Consider the following 18042-nt stretch of genomic DNA (forward strand, 5'->3'; position numbering starts at 1 on the left):
TTATACAGGGGTTTGATCTCCAAAGTATATAAAGAACTTAACAGGACTCAACACCAGGAACACAAAGGATCCAATTAAAAAATGGGCAAGGGACCTGAACAGATACTTATCCAAGGACTTACAGAGGGCCCAGAGGCATTTGAAGGGATGTTCAACATCACTAATGATCAGAGAGATGCAAATTGAAACCACAATGAGGTATACCTCACACAGATCAGAGTGGCCATCATTAGCAAACAACAAGTCCTGGGGAGGATGTGAAGAAAAGGAACCTGTAGTACACTGTTGGTGGGAATGCAGACTGGTGCAGCCACTGTGGAAAACAGTATGGAATTTCTTCAAAAAACTAAAAATGGAGCTGTCTTTTCACCCAGTGATCCCACTGCTGAGATCATACCCTAAGAATCTTGAAACACAAGTTCAAAAGAATCTATGCACTCCAATGTTCATAGCAGCACAATTTACAATAGCCAAGTGCTGGAAACAGCCTAAGTGTCCCTAAGTAAGTGAGTGGATCAGAAAACTGGTATAGTTCGCAATGGAATACCATGCAGCAGAAAGAAGGAAAGAACTCCTGCCTTTCATGACAGCATGGGTGGAACTGGAGGATACTATGCTAAATGAAAAATGCCAGGCAGCAAAAGACAAATACCATATGATCTCACTTATAAGAGGAACCTAATTAACAAAACGAACATGCAGAATAGAACCAGAGGTATGGAAACGAGGAACAGACTGACAGTGACTAGAGGGAAGGTGGGTGGGGCATAAGACAGGAAAGAAAGGTAAGGGTCTAATCAGTGAACAGGTATCAGTGACCCATGAGCATGGACAACAGGTTGGGGATTGACTGGGAAGCGGGGTGTGGGTAAGTCATGGGAGAACAATGGGGGGAAATTGGGACAACTGTAATAGAACAACAGTCAATCAAAAAACATATATATAGTTATTTCCAAGATTTTTATTGAATTTAAATATTTTTGTGTCAAATTAATTCAAGTGTTTATATCTGATAGAGTTCCTGTGTGAAGGGTAAGTTCATTGTGGTCAGTAACAAAACCTAAAATGTATGTGTGGTTTTTTTGGTAAATGAATTGAGCATATCAGTTGAATAAAGTTATAATATCTTTGGCGTTTTATTTTTTTGCCCTTTGGCTATTATTTACTATGATTCCTTGAAGTTAATTTCAGAGCTTACTCCAGGATAGGGAGTTGGAATTACATAGGAATTCACATACCTCATTAGCTCCTTGCTTTAATTTAAAAAGAACTAATTCTGGGACTAGGGCTCTCTTGATGAAATTGTTAAAATGTGAAATTTGAATTTATGACTTTCTTAAAGACTTGAATGCATTTTGCTTGCCAGTATTTAATTTTTTTTTCTTTTTAGTTTTAATTTTGATTTGCTGTTACTACTGATATCTGAGCCAAAGTGGTGATGCTGCCTGAGGGAAATTTCTACATCCCCTAAGTCAACACTGACACGGTAAGAGTATGTGCCTTTTACCCTTAAAGCCATTTAATTTTCATAAGGTTGTAGTATAGAATTTTAATTAGAAATAAAATAGGAAAAATACATTAATATTTAAAGTATTAAATGTTAATATATTTAACAGAAATATTGAGATGATATTTTATATTTAATATTTTGTCTTTGAATTCTAATCAACAGTAAGAATTTTTATATTCTCATATTTTATATGAATATAAAATATAACTATGTAGTTTATTAAACTGGGGTCTCATTTTTGCCCCTATATATTTTGCCCATTTAGTTTTTACCTCCTGAGGTTTAAGTAGTTTTTTTTACTCTCTGAACCTTGTTAATAGTGAGTTGGTAAGAGAAGTCAAGATGATAAAACCTGTCAGTTTTTACCATCTCTTACTCTGAACTGAAGTGAACTGAAGTGCTGGTGAGTCGAACAGTGGGTAATAGGAGATTTTGAATTATTTAAAAATTTAAATGGTTCATTCTGCTCCGTCTCTGGAGGATAATGCAAGAGTAATAAGACATAGCACACTATTCAGATAACATATTCCTTTGAGCTTCACTTTCCTCATGTATGAAAATGCCATCACTTGCCTTTAATGTTTTATAGAGTTGTAGAAATCAAGTGAGATGATGTATGTGGCAGTGTCCTCCTCTTCCCCCCGCTTTTTTGGGGAAGTGTAGAAGGAGAATAGCAGGCCTTTGGATTGGAGATGGGTATTGAGAAAGAACAGACTCTTTTAATACCCGTGCAGGAGTGTCCAGCTTTTTGGCATCTCTGGGCCACCCTGGAAGAAGAGTTGTCTTGGGCCACTCATTAAAGGCATTGTGACATGTAATCACAAATCTTGGGTTGAAATGCTAAAAAATAGAGTATTTTTGCTTTTGAGCAAAACCTTCATTTGACCTTCCCTCATTTGTAAAAGGAGGACAATAATCTTTATTTCCAGTTATATTGAGAAATAATTGATATACATCACTGCATCATTATAAAAGTATAAAGTATAAGGCATGAAGGTTTGATTTACATATATTGTAAAATGATTTTCATAATAGATTCAGCTAACATCTATCTTCTCATATAGAGATAATAGAAGTAAAGAAAGAAAAAAGAAAACTGTTTTTCTCCTTGCGATGGAAGCTCTTAGGATTTATTCTCTTAACAATTTCCTTATTTAGCATACAGCAGTGTTAGCCATAGTCATGTTGTATATTACATTCCTACTGGTTATTTATTTTATAAGTGGAACTTTGTGCCTTATGGAAGTTTGTAATCTTGATGAGCTGCTGAAAACTTTAAAACAATACTGGAGTACCTAGCAGACAAAGGATACTCAAATGGTGATTTTAATAGAGGATCTTTGTTGGAGAAATATTAAAAGACTGGAAACTGAGGGAACCGGTTTTGAATTGGATTGGAAAAATTATTACAGTGGCATTTTCCACAGAAGTAAAACAACAAAAAATATCCTCAAATTTGTGTGGAACCACAAGAGACTCCAAATCGCCAAAGACTCCTGAAAACAAACAAACAGGAACTATATTACAAAACTATAGTAATCAAAACAGTATAGTATTGACTTAAAAACTGACTCAAAGATCAGTGGCACAGAATAGAGTCCCAAAATAAATGCACACTTATACAGTCAATTAATTTATAACAAGAGAGCCAAGAACATGCAGTGTGGGAATGGATAGTTTCTTCAATAAATGGTTTTGGGAAAACTGGACAGCTTCACGAAAAATAATGAAAGTAGACCATTATCTTACAGCATACCTCAAAATTAACTCAAAATGGATTAAAGACTTGAATGAAAAACCTGAACCATAGAACTCCTAGAAGGAAATGTAGGTAGTAAGCTTCTTGACATTGGTCTTGGAGATAAAATTTTGCATCTGACTCCAAAGCAAAGGCAACAAAAGCAAAAATAAACAAGTGGGACTGCACAAGGCTTTAGCACAGTAAAGGAAACCATCAACAAAATGAAAAGACAACTTATTAAGTGAGAGAAGGTATTTTCAAATCATGTATCTGATAAGGGGTTAGTATGGAAAAAATATATAAGAGACTCATACAACTCAATAGCAAAAAATCCCAAACAGTATGCTTTAAAAATGGGTAGAGGATCTAAATAGATACTTTTTCCAAAGGAGACATACAGATAGTCAGCAGATACATGAAAAGATGCTCAATATCACTAACTGTCACGGCAATGCAAATGAAAACCATAATGAGATAATAGCTCACATCTATTAGAATGGATGTTATCAAAAAGACAGAAATTAACAGGTGTTGGCAAGGATGCAGAGGAAAGGGAACACTTGTACACTGCCGGTGGGAATGTAAAATGTTGCAGCCACTTTGGAAAACAGTATGGAAGTACCTCAAAAAAACAAACAAACTAAAAATAGCACTACTGTATGATCCAACTATCCTGCTTCTGGGAAACTGAAAAAAAGGAAAACACAAACTTGAAGATATTTGCACTCCCAGGTTTATTGCATTATTTTCAATACCCAAGATATGAATACAACTCAAGTGCCCATTGATGGGTGAATGAATAAAGAAGATGCAGTATATATACAATGGAATACTATTTAGCCATAACAATGAATGAAATCTTGCCATTTGTTGCAACATAGATGGACCTTGAGGGCATTATGCTAAGTGAAATGAGTCAGACACAAAAAGAAATACCAATTGATCTTATTTAAATGTGCAGTTTAAAAACAGTTAATAGCAACAAAAAAACCAAATTCATAGATACAGAAAACAGATTGGTGGTTGTCAGAGGTGGTGGGTAAGGGGTGGGAGAAATGGGTGAAGGGAGTCAGAACATCTAAATTTCAGTTATAATTGAGTCCTGGGAATATAATGTACAGCATAGTGACCAAAGTTAATAATAATATATATTGCATTTTTAAAAGTTGCTAAGAGAGTAGCCTTTAAAACCCTTAATCACAAGAAAAATTTTTTAGTAATTATATATGGTGACATGTTAACTAGACTTATTGTGGTTATCATTTCACAGTATAGTTGACTCTTTCGATATGGGTTTGAACTGCACAAGTTCACTTATACATGGAAACACATGTTCAAGGGGAAAATTTATTTTCCATCCCAATTAGGAGTCTGGGTATTCAGAGGACTGACTTAAGTTATACGTGGATTTTTTACTACAGAGGGTAGTTAGCACCTCTGTGCCCATGTTCAAGGATCAACTGTATATACAAATATTGAATCATGTTGTATACCTGAAACTAATATAATATTAATGTCTATTATACCTCAGCCCTCCCCTAAAACTGTGATATCTGACTGAACTGGTTTTGAATTTAAGTTCTTATACTTATCAATCATGTCATTCTGGATGAGTTACTTTTTGAGCCCTGATTTCTTTCTGTCTGTTAAGTAGGGGCAATACCAACCTGTAAAGGTGTAGTGGGATGTAAAAGACAATGTATAGAAAATGCTCATATATGTAAAATGTTCTCATTTATCATCTTTAAACTGGTGTAACAATATAGCTTTATGATTTTGTTTCTTAGGTGATTTTCTAGGAAGTTACCTAGAAACCCTGAGTAATCCTGTTTGATGGTAATCAGGATTTACTGTGGGATGTGTTGAGAAGGAGAGAGCTGATAGGGTGCCAGGCTTGATGACTGAGTTCAAGTACATAAGTTGCAAATTTGAGATATTTTACCATCTAGTATTTCTCTGCCTGCTTTCATGGGTCAGACTATTGAGAATAGTTAATTCAAGTAACCATTTAATTTTCATGAACACATTTTCTAGTTGTCAAAAATACTACTATCATGATGATTTTTATTTCTAAAAATACAGAAACTCAGGTTTAGTAGCATTTATGCTATAGCTTTACTCCTATTTTGACTTTATATTATTTTGTTTTCTTTATGCATATGAAATTGGCAAAATTTGGCTATTTTTGACCAACAAAAGTGGTCATTTCTTATTGTTCAGCTTGCTTTTCAGGGTTTAGTAACATTGGTTTCTTTACACAGTGGGCCAAACATTTAATTTGGTATTTTATAATCTGTTGTTTAGGAACTTAAATTTATTTTTAATGCATTTTGGATTTCTCTTGTTAATTTGTTTGGTGAATGTCATTCTCAAATAATTGAGGCAAAAGAGTAAAAGAAAAAATATGTGCTATATTTTTCTTAGCAGAAAGAAAAAATGCTAACTCACTTTTGAAAAAACTTTCATGGTTAACTAAGCAATTAGAAACAAAAACTAAAGATTGTTAAAATGAAAACTTGAGGCCACAAGTCATACATAATGAGTAGATTCTAAGTACCTAAAAAATTTTTTTGAAGTTTTCAACTTCTTTGAGTTTGGTGTTTTTCAGGAAGGCATATCTTCTTAGTAAGTGTTAAAATGCTTTTGAGGTTTTTAGCTTCTGAGTATTTTGATGCTTTGCTCTATTTTAATGTAGTGAACAGCTTATGAGCTTTTCATATTGATCACAATGTGATTATAGGCTGATTGTGGTTCTGATAGCTAGCCTCTTCATCTTATCTGGTTAAAGTGAAATTTTTTGTCAAGTATTTTTTCATAGGCATAATGTCTAGTGTTTGTGTTCCACTTTATGGCTTTCAAGTGTATCATCTCATCACAGTACTTCGAGGTAAGCAGACAGATACTGTTGCTTCCTTATTTTAAATAAGGACTGGGGTTAAGTGGGATTAAATAACTACCTCCCCAGGGCTCGGATCTTGAAGAATTTGGAGCTTCTGCCTGTCACTGTCTACTTCCCTGTGGGCTTGGATGGCTGCTGGGCCAGAATGCCAGACCCCTTGAAGAAGAGCTGTCTGTATTCAGACTTTTTGAAGTGGGGGGACCCTATCTGATTAGGTCAGTGGAGACAATAGTGTAGGAGGAAAATCTTTTTAAGGAATTGAGTTAGCATTTCTGCCTGCTGTTTTTAATAATGCCATTAACTGTGGCCTTTTGTAAATATTCTTTTGGAGCTGTGCCTGTGTAGTCACTAAACTTATTTTTTATATGTTTTTTTGTTGTGATATTTAGTGGCTCATGGTTTATTTCTGATTGACCATGTTGTTAGAATATAAATATTCAATAAATGTTCAGTGACCTTCCACTTTATCTTCTGCTCTTTCACCCACCTCCACTGATCCTTTTTTAGACAGATTTATTGAGGCATAATTGACATACAATAAATTCTGACTGTTTAAAATGTACAGCTTAAGTTCTGACATATGTATATATCCATAAGACCATGACCACAAATAAAAAAATGAACACATCATTACTCACAAGCTTCCTAATGGTTCTTTGCCATCTGCTCTCCATGTGCCCCCAACCTGCAGGTAGCCATTGATCTGCTCTCTGTCACTACAAATTAATTTGCATCGCCCAGAATCTTGCTGTAAAGGAAAAAATACTCCTTTATGTATCTCCTGTGCTTTCAGTACTTCACTACAACTGCCTCACTTCTGATAGTAGATGTGTGGCTTTTCTACACATCAAGCAACTTGGCAACACCAGCTGGATGCCCTGCAGCTCCAGTGAGTTCTACTATTTATCTGGAAATAGTATCTGATCCCTCAGGTAGGGTTTTTGTTTCACAAGACTGCCCCTTACCCCACTCAGCTTCAATTGAGAGGTTCCTGTGACACCCTACAATGGTTTGATTAATTAGTTTGTGTGGCTCATAGAACTCAGGAAGCCCGTTTACTTACTAGATCATCAGCTTATTACAAAAGATGCTAAAAGGTACAAATGAACAGCCAGATGAAGAGCACATTGGACGAGGTATGGCAGGGTCCCTAACATGGAGCTTCTATCCTTGTGCAGTTTCAGTGCACCACCCTTTTGGTGTGAGGACAACCTAGAAGCTCTCAGAACTCATCCTTTTGGGTTTTTATGGAGGCTTGATTGCGTAAGCATGGTTGATTAAATCACTGGCCATTGGTAACTAACTCAATTTCCAGGGCTTCTCCCTTCAGGTGGGGAGGTGGGGGTGGGTGGCCTGGATGGTCCAACCCTCTAATCACACGGCTGGTTCCTCTTGAAACCAGCCCCCATCCTCAGGGGCCTTCCAGAAGTCACCTCATTAATATACTTATGTGAAATAGACAGGGGATTGTTAGGGTTATCAAAATTAAGCTCTTAGTCATGAGTTGGGAATAACAAATTCCCAGGTTTTTAGGAGCTCTGTGTCAAAAAATCGAGGATGAAGAATAAGTATATATATTTTTCTTATAAATCACTATACTGTAGTAATAGAAATGGAATCACAGAGTGTATACTTTTTGGTCTGGCTTTCATTTAGCACAACTATCTTGAGATTCACCCACTTTTTTGCATGTATACGTCATTCTGTTAGTACAATTAATTTATCCATTCACCTGTTGATGAAGTTTGGGGTTACTTTGGCTATTACAAATAAAGTGTGAACATTCATGTACAAGTCTTTTTGTGGGTAAATGCTTTTACTTATTTTGCATAAACACCTAGGAGTAGAATGGCTGGATCTCCTGGATAAGTGTGCATTTAACATTTTAAGAAAATGCCGAACTGTTTTCAAAGTGATTGGGTTATTTTACATTGTCTTCAGCAGAGTATGAGAGTTCCAGGTTCTTCGGATCCTTAGCTGTACGTGGGATGGTCAGTCTTTTGAAGTTTAGCCATTCTTTTGGGTACGTAGTGATATCTCATTTTGGTTTTGTTTGCATCTCCTTAATGACTAATGATGTTGAACATCTCCAGGTGCTTATTTGCCATTCGTATTCTTCTATGAAGTATCTGTTCATGTATTTTGTTTCTGTTTTTCATCAGATAGTTGTGTTGAGTTCTGTTTATTTATTTTCAATTCCTAAATTTAAAAAAGTTTCAATTACATTGGCATTCAGTATTATATTAGTTTCAGGTTTTCAGCATATGGTTAGACATTTATATAACTTATGAAGTGATACCCCCATAAGTCTAGTAACCACCTAACAACATACATAATTATTACAATAGTATTGATGACATTTCTTATGCTGTACTTTACATCCAAGCAACTATTTTGTAACTTCCAAGTTGTACTTCTTAATTCCTTCACTTTTTCCACTCAGCCCCCAAACCCTCTCCCATCTGACAGTCATCGATTTATTTTCTGTATCTGTGAATTTGTTTCCATTTTGTTCATTTATTTTGTTTTTTTTTAAGATCCCACATATAAGTGAAATAACATATTTGCCTTTCTCTGATTTATTTCATTTAGCATAATACCCTCTCGGGTATTTATGTTGTTGTAGATGGTAAGACTTCATTCTTTTTTATGGCCAAGTAGTATTCCATCATATTGCTATCTATGTGCCACAATTTCGTTATATATTCATATGTCCATAGACACTTAGGTTGCTTTCATATCTTGGCTGTTGTAAATAATGTGCAACAAACATAGGGATGCATGTGTCTTTTCAAATTAGTGTTTTAGATTTTTTTGGACACATACACAGAAGTGGCATTGCTGAGTTATACAGTAATTCTATTTTTAATTTTTTGAGGAACCTCTGTATTTTTCACAGTGGCTTCAACAATTTGCAATCCCATCAACAGTGCAGAAGAGTTCCATTTTCTCCACATCATCATCTTCAACACTTGTTCTTTATTGATGTATCGATTGAACATCTTTTCATATGTCTATTGGCCATCTCTATGTTCTCTTTGAAGAAATGTCTGCTCAGATCCTCTGCCCATATTTTTTAGTTGGATTGTGGGGTTGTTTTTTTTTTGGTGCTATATCAGTTCTTTATATTTTTGGATATTAGCCTCTTATCAAATATGTTATTAGCAAATATTTTCCATTCGGTAGGTTGTCTTTTTATTTTATTGATGGTTTCCTTTCTTGGGCAAAAACTTTTTACTTTACTTTGATGTAGTCCTGTTTCTTTATTTTTTCTTTTGTTTTCCTTGCCCAAGGAGACATATTCAAAAAAATATTACTAAGAGCAATGTCATATTCCTGATGAACAAGAGTGCAAAATTCCTGAGAGCAGTTCTAGAACTTTTACAGTTTTGTGTTTTACATTTAAGTCTTTAATCCATTTTAAGTGTATTCTTGTATGTGGCAAAAAAAAGTAGTCATTTCATTATATTTGCATGTATTTGTCGAGTTTTTTTCAGCACTATTTATTGAAGAGACTATCTTTAACCTTCTGTGTTATCAATTAGTTGGTCATATAGACTTGGGTTTATTTCTGATACATATATATGAATACCTCCAATTCTGTTTTTCTCTCTCAAGATTGCTTTGGCTATTTGGGATCTTTTGTGGTTCTATGTACATTTTTGGATTATTGGAGAGGGGTCAATATGGTGTATAGGTAAACACAGCTCACTTCCTCGCACAACCATCAAAACTACAACTAAACTATAGAAAAACCATGAGAACCATCAGAAATGGAGCTGAGTGGAACTCCTCCAACTACGGGTTAAAGGAGAAGCTATATTGTGACTGGTGGGGGAGCAGTGATACAGAATGGGTTGGTTCTATACCCACGTGTAGTGGCTAAAAATTGGGAGGGATATCTCAGGAGTGAAAGGTTTGAGCTGCAGACCAGGCCCCCCAGCCCAGGGTTACAGTCTCAGGAAGAGAAGATGCCAAAACTTCTGGCTGTAAACTCGAGCAAGGATTGAGGCTATGGAAGCTGGAAACTTCTGAACTCCATGGCAGTTGTTCTTAAAGGGCCCATGCACAGACTTACACTCACATGCTCTGAGCTCCAGTATGGGGGAGCAGTTTGAAAGGCATCAGAGACATACAGGGAGGAACTGAATTGTCCAGCATTCCAGTGAGAGCTGGGGGTCAGCTTTCTTCCAGACAGCAGTGCTGGCAGAGGCCACTGTCCCTTTTCTGAGCCCTTTCTACCCAGAGCCACAGAGCTGACAAGCAGGTGCCATATCTGAGACTCCATCAACCTGGTTCACGCTGTTTGTCCCACCCTGGTGATTCCTTGAGGGTTTGCCCAACACAACTTTTGACCCAGCCAAAGCTTTTCTAGTAGTGTTTCCAAACAAATGACTTGTCTTGGTCCATGCTTCAGATTTTCCTCAATTATCTCAAACAAGCAGCACCTGGCATCAGTGAACCCTGTCACCTCTATGTTGCCACAAGGCCCAGAACTGGCAGCAGCTGGCTTTGGTTCACAGCTTGACTGTGCGTGGGTACCTGTAAGCCCAGAACAAGTAGCAGCCATCTGCAGATCCCTTTGTAGCTTATGCTGTGTGACCCTGGGCAGAAGATAGATGGTGCCTGACCTTGGATGTGGCAACAACAATCAAGGCTCAACTACAAGAGGAGAGTGTACACAGCCCACAGAGTGGGTGCACCTCGAATTCCCAGCTTGGGTAAGAGGGGAAGCTGTGCCACATAACCTTACTGGACACCTACTACATTCAGCCACTCTACAAAGTCTGGGAAACATAGCAGCTCTTTCTAATACATAGAAACAAACACAGGGAGGCTGCCAAATGATCAACATGGCCCAAATGAAAGAACAGAACAAAACTCCAGAAAAGGACTAAACAAAATGGAGACAAACTTGCTACTAGATGTACAGTTCATAACACTAGTTATGGGATGTTCATTGAACTTCGAACTTCAACAACATTTTTTAAAAAGGCATGGAAACCATAAAAAACCAGTTAGAAATGAAGAATACACTAATTACAATTAAGAACAATTTACAGGGAATCAACAGTATAGTGAATGAAGCCAAGAATCATATCAGTGATTTGGAATAAAAGAAAACTACACCCAATCAGAGCTGCAAATAAATAAACAAACAAACAAACAAACAAACAAATAAATAAAAGTAAATAATTCCCCCCAAACTGAGGATAGTGCAAGGAGCCTCTGGGACAACTTCAGTTATACCAACTTCATATTACAGGGTTACTGAAAGGAGAAGAGAGAGGTCAAGAAACTGGAAACCTACTTTAAAGAAATAATGGCAGAAAATTTCCATAACTTGGTGAAGGAATAGACATAAATGTCCAGAAAGCACAGAGGGTCCCAAACAAGGTGAACCCAAAGATGCACACCATAAGGCTAAATTTAAAATGCGTTTACATTTTACTTATGCCAGAGGTTAAAGACAAAGAGAGAATCTAAAAGCAACAAGAGAAAAGCAGTTAGTTACCTACAAGGGAGCTCCCATGAAACTGTCAGCTGATTTCTCAAAAGAAACTTTGCAAGTTAGAAGGAATTGGCAAGAAATATTAAAAGTGATGAAAAGCAAGGAGGTACAACCAAGATTACTCTATCCAGCAAAGCTATCAATTAGAACTGAAGAACAGATGAAAAGCTTTCTAGCTAATAAAGAACTAAAGGAGCACACCACCACAAACCCAGAATTATATGAAATGTGAAAGAATCTTCTTTAAGAAGAACAAGAAGTAAAAAATATGAATGATACAATGGTGACAAATACATGTCTATCAATAATTGGGTCTTAAAAAGCAAAATAAACAAGCACGACAGAAACAGAATTGTAGATCCAAAGAACTATTTGATGGTTGCCAGATGGGAGTGGCCAGGGGGGAAACATGAAAATGGTGAAGGGATTAGAAAGTACAAATTGGTAGTTGTAGAATAGTCATGGGGATGTCAAGTACAGGATAGGAAATAGAATAGCCAAAGAACACATATGCATGACCCATGGACATGGATAACAGTGTGTGGATTGCCTGAGGGAGTGTGGAAGGGCTGGATAGAGAGGGGCAAAGGTGGAAAAATTGGGACAACTGTAATAGTATTATCAATAAACTGTAATTAAAAAGTAGGATTATTCTAGTTCTGTGAAAAATGTCATTGGTTATTTGATAGGGATTCCACTGAATCTATAGATTGCTTTGGGTTGTATATACTTTTTATCAATGTTAATTCTTCCAGTCTGTGATAACAGTATATGCTTTTATTATTTGTTCTTTAGTTTCTATTTTTAGTGTCTTATAATTTACTGAATACAGATCTTTTCCCTCCTCAGTTAATTGTTAATATTTTATATTTTGAAGCAATTACAAGTGGGATTGTTTTCTCAATTTCTCTTCCTGGTAGTTTATAATTGGTGTATAAAGATGAAGCAATTTCTCAGTATTAATTTGGTACTCTGCAATTTTACTGAATTCATTCATTGGTTCTAATAGTTTCTTTGGTGGAATATTTAGGGTTCTCTGTATATAGTGTCATGTCATCTGCAAATAATGGCAGTTTTACTTTGTATCCCAGGAATAAATCCCACTTTATCATGTGTATAATCTTTCTAATGTATTGCTGAATTCAGTTTGCTAATATTTTGTTGGGGGATTTTGTACCTTTACTCATAAGAAATACTGGCCTGTCATTTTCTTTTTGTGTAGTGTCTGGTTTTGGAAGCGGGGTAAGCACAGCTTCATAAAATAGATGGGGGTTGTCTGTAATAGTGACAACAGTATAAATGAGATGAAATGAGATCAGGAGATGAAAAGATGAGATGAGATGATGAGAAAAGAGAATAAGATGAAGAGATGATGAGGCAGTGAGATAAAAAGGTACTGGTGAGGTTAGGTGAGATGAAGAGAGGAGGAGGTGAGATGGGGGGGTGAGATGAGATCAGGTGATGAAAAAGTGATGAGTGGATGAGATGAAAGGATGTGAGAAGTTGAGAAATGATGAGGTAAGAGGAATATATGCTAATGAAGTGAGGTGAAGAGATGACAAGGTGAAATGAAGAGATGAGGAAGAGGAAGTGAGATGATGAAGTGAGATGAGATGAGGAGGTGAGATGAGGAGATGATGAGCAGATGAGGTGAAGAGATGATGAGTCAAAGGAGGTGGTGAGACAATAGTAAGAGGCATTGAAATGAAGCTGGGCAAGGAGGAGGTGATGGGGCAATGAAGAGGTAAGATGAAGAGAAGATGAGGAGGTGAGATGATGAGATGAAGTGATGATGAGATGAGATGAGAGGATGAAATGAGATAATGAGATGAGGAGGAGGTGAGGTGAAGAGATGATGATGAGATGGTATGATGATGAAGTGAAGAGATGAAGACTGAAGATATGATGAGGTGAAGAGCTGATGAACAGATGAGATGAAGACATGATGAGCCAAAGAAGCAATAAGGCGATGTGAGGAGGGGGTGAGGCGATAAGGAGAGACAATGAGGAGATGAAGAGGTGAGATGAAGAGAAATGAGGTGAGATGATGAGATGAAGAGATGAGATTAGGTGGTGAGGTTGGGGGATGAGGTGATGAGACGAGACGATGAGATGACAAAATTTGATGAGGTGACACAAGGAAGAAGTGATGAGGAGGAGGTAAGAGTGAGAGATGATGATGAGGTGAGGTGAAGAAATGAGATGAGGTGAAGAGATACGAAGGTGAGGTGAAGAGGAGATGAGGTAAAAAGAAGATGAGGAAGCGAGGTGATGAAAAGATGAGCAGGAGAAGAGGAGCTGTAGAGAGGAGAGGAGATGGTGAGAGGAGTGGATGAGATGACAAGAGAATGAGATGAAGAAAAGATGAGATGAAGAGAGGTTGGGGAGAGGATGAGAGGAGAGGAGAGGAGATAATGAAATGAGAGGCAGTCGGGAAAAATGAGAAGAGATGAACTGAAAGATGAGATGAGCTGAAGAGATGATGAGAGGTTGAAATAATGGGATGGTGAGAAGATGAGGTTACAAGAAGAGATTTGAAGAGATGTGAACAGATGGGATGAGATGAGATAATGAAATAATGAGAGGAGATAGTCAAAAGAGATGATGAGATGATATGAGATGTTGAGAGGAGATGGTGATATGAGATAAAGAGATGAAATGATGAGGTGATTAGGGGAGATGAGATGAAGAGAAGATGAGGTGAGGGGTTGATGAGATGAAGAGATGATGTGATGGTGAGATGAGGACATTAAATGATGAGATGAGATGAGATGATGAGATGTACTTGGGAGCATTCCCTGTCTTCAGTTTTTTGGAATACATTGAGAATAGGCGTTCACTTCTTACTGAATGTGTGGTAAATTTTGTTTATTTCTGCTGTGATCTTTATTATTTCCTTTTTTCTACTCACTTCCGGCTTTGTTTATTTTTTTTCTATATGTTTAAGGTTAGACTGTTTATTTTAGATTTTTTTTTCTTGAGATAGGTCTGTAATGCTAGAATTTCCCTTTTCAAAATCAGGGCTGTTTTGGCTGTGTCCCACATTTTGTGTCATTGTGTTTTCATTTTTATTTGTCTCAAGATATCTTTTGATTTCTTCCTTGAGTTTTTTGTTAACTCATTCATGGTTTATTACCATTTTATTTAGCCTATGTGTGTATTTCTTTAGTTTTCTTCTAATTGATTTTTAGTTTTTACCATTGTGATCAGAGAAGATGCTTGATATGATGTCAGTCTTTTTAAATTTATTGAGACTTGTTTTGTGTCCTAACATGCGGTCTATCCCAGAAAATGTTTTGTGTGTATACGTACATACTTGAGAAGAATATATATTCTGCTGCTTTGCATTGCAGTGTTTAATTGTTTAATTAATTAATGTTTAATTTAATTATATTTAATTAATAAAATATTAATTAAATTCATCTGCTCTGATGTGTCATTTAAGGCCATTGTTCCTTGTTGATTTTTCATCTGGATCTATCCATCAACATCAGTGGGGTGTTAAGGTCCCCTACTTTGACTGTCTTGCTGTTACTCTCTCCCTTAATGTCCACCAAGGTTTTACTTATTTATTTAGGTGCTCCTATGTTGGGTGTGTAAATGTTTACAAAAGTTACATCCTTTTGTTGGATCTACTCCTATAGTATTATGTAGTGACCATCTTTGTTTCTCGTTGTGGCCTTTGGTTTGCTTTTTGTTGTTGTCATTTGTTTTATCCTCATCCAAGAACACTTTTCATTGCTGAGAGAGAGAGAGAGAAGGAAAGAAACATCAGTGGGAGAAACACAAAGTAGTTGCTTTTTCATATGTGCCCCAACCATAGATTGAACCTGCAAGGCACGCATGTGCCCTGACTGGGAATTGAACCTGTAATCAACTAACTAAGCCCCACCAGCCAGGGCATGACCTTTGTTTTGAAGTTTATTTTGTCTGATACAAAATTGCTACCCCAGCTTTTTATTTTCATTTCCATTTGCATGGAATATTTTTTCCATCCCTTCACTTTCAGTCCGTGTGTGTATCTTTTGTTCTGAGGTGGGTCTCTTGTAGTCAGCATATGACTTGCAGGTCATGTTTTTTCACTCATTCAGCCGTGCTGTATCTTTTGATTGAAGCATTTAATCCATTTACATTGATAGTAATATCAATAGATATGTAGTTCTTGCCATTTTATTATTTATATTTTTGTTCTAAATGTTTTTTTTTAAAAGAAGACCCTTTAATGTTCCTTGTAATACTGGTTTGGTGGTGATGAACACCTTCAGCTTTTTCTTGTCCAGGATATTTTTATTCAGTTTTGAGGGTTCTTTTATATTGTGCATATAAAAGATACTAGATATATATATGATCAACACTTTATTAAATATGAGTTTTACTTTTATTTATTTTGTTAGAAATTTTCCCCTTTTAACCCCAAAATGGTATTTTGGGAGTGTTGTAGGATTATTTTCTGTTTTTATTTTGACATTTTCCCCTACCTCCTCACCCCCAAAGTAGTTACTTTTTGACATCTTCTTTACTCTTTTCCTACCTTTTTTCCATTTGTATGTCTGCGTATTTGGTTTGTATTCTCTTTGATTAGGGCCAGATTCTCATCTAGGCATACATGAGTAAATCCTTTTCAGGGTGTTGCTCACTCTTTGGGTAGAAGTGATCCTTAATCAGTGAATGTGTTTGTTGGCTGTAGGATGGTCAGGGTGTTGTTTGTTGAGCCTGGACTGCCATTACAGTTTTTATCAGGATTGACTTGGCTTGCCTGGAGCACCATCAAAGCATGCTAGGCCTGGCCTGAAATGCCTCAGTCATTATCACAAAACAGAGCAGGGGTTCAGAATCATTGGTGCAAATCCTGCAGACAGAATTTACCATCATCTCCTTTTTAATTAAATGGTTCATTTTTAATCTAATTGTACTCGCTCTGTAATTTGTAGTCACTATATAATTTCAAGTGTTTGAAATTTGTTAACGTTTTGTGTAACTTAATTCATGCCCATTTTAAAACAATTTTTTACATATGTTTGAAATGAATACATTCTTCCATTGTACAAATTTAAAAAATACTATCAGCTAAAGGTTCATTAATTGTATGATTCAAATCTTACAATGCTGTTTCTGAGATAAGAATGGTGTGTCTAATACAAAAGGGATAAAATTTCTCAATATGAAATGCTGGTTAGCCTTCGTCTATTTTATTGCTTTTCATGTGAGTTTCTATTGTGTCTTATATTACTAATTATTTCTGTATCTGCCCTTTTTGTTGTTAGCATTTGCCTGGTGTATTTTAAAAGTGTTTTAATTTTTAGCCTTCCCGTTTTTCTTTTGTTTGTTTGAGATGTCCTTTTGAATATTTAGGTTTTTTTTTAACCGAGTTTGTGCATTGCTTTCTGTTACTAGACTGGTCTATTAGGTAAGAGCAATGACTTTGGTTCCAGTGTGCCTGGGTTTGACTTCAGGCTCTACCATAAACTGGCTATCTAGTGTTGGTCAAGTTTACTTAATTCTTGGTGCCTTCCTTCCTTCCTTGTAGATGGGAAATACTTAAAGTTTCTATATCATTTTGTAAGAATTAAGTGAGTTAGTATATGTAAAGTACCTAACAGTACTTAACACATTATATAAATCTTAACTATTATATTAATAGGCTAGTTCACCAGTGAACATTTATTGTAATTAATTTGGATGGCTACTATTAGTATCTTGATTTATTTTCTAATTTTTATTATTTTAGAATTCTGATCCAAAGATATTATTTATTTTAGAGAGAGGGGGAGAGAAACATTGATGTGAGAGACAAACATTGATCACCGTGTGCTTTACATGCCCCGGTGGGGGACCAAACCTACAACCTTTTGGTGTACGGACTGATGCTCCAACCAACTAAGCCACTGAGCCAGGGCAATTGCCTTCATTTTTTTTTTTAAATCCAAATTTTTACTCATTGCTGACTTTATTAGTTTTTTTCTGCTGTAATGGTTTGTTACTAATACACTCAATATTTTCCAGTTTTTCTGCACTAAATTAAAAAAATACACAAATAATACTGGTATATATTCTTTACAAAACTTAAAACATGTTTGAGATTAAAAGGCCTTTTGACTCTCATATCCACCCATCCTCCACAGAGGTAACCATTGTTCTTAATTTGGGGTGTTTCTTCCCATCCTTTGCTAGTCATGTGTATGTGTGTGTCTTGTGTGTTTGCATGCATGCACACATAGTAATTTTTGTACAGATGGTATACAGTTATTATGAACTTTGCTTTTTCATTCATCACTGTGTTTTGGAGTTCACTCCACGTAGTGTATATTTAGCTTGTTACTTTTAACAGCTGCTTTTCTCCTATTGGTAGTCATGTCTAGTTTTTTCACCCTGACAAGAAG

General features: G+C 36.2%; 1 protein-coding gene across 5 annotated transcripts in view; it reads left to right on the forward strand.

Moving 5' to 3' along the window:
- WASF3 (WASP family member 3) overlaps positions 1-18042 on the forward strand; it is a 149751-nt gene that overhangs the window by 67472 nt on the left and 64237 nt on the right. For all 5 annotated transcript variants that reach the window (XM_037058866.1, XM_037058871.1, XM_037058868.1 and 2 more), the window contains one exon: positions 1391-1486. The gene's annotated coding sequence lies outside the window, so the exon portion shown is untranslated. The remainder of the gene's footprint in view (positions 1-1390; positions 1487-18042) is intronic.

This window comes from Sturnira hondurensis, unplaced genomic scaffold, assembly GCF_014824575.4.
Source record: "Sturnira hondurensis isolate 20B ecotype Veracruz unplaced genomic scaffold, ASM1482457v3 Scaffold0010428, whole genome shotgun sequence".
Taxonomy (NCBI): Eukaryota; Metazoa; Chordata; class Mammalia; order Chiroptera; family Phyllostomidae; genus Sturnira; species Sturnira hondurensis.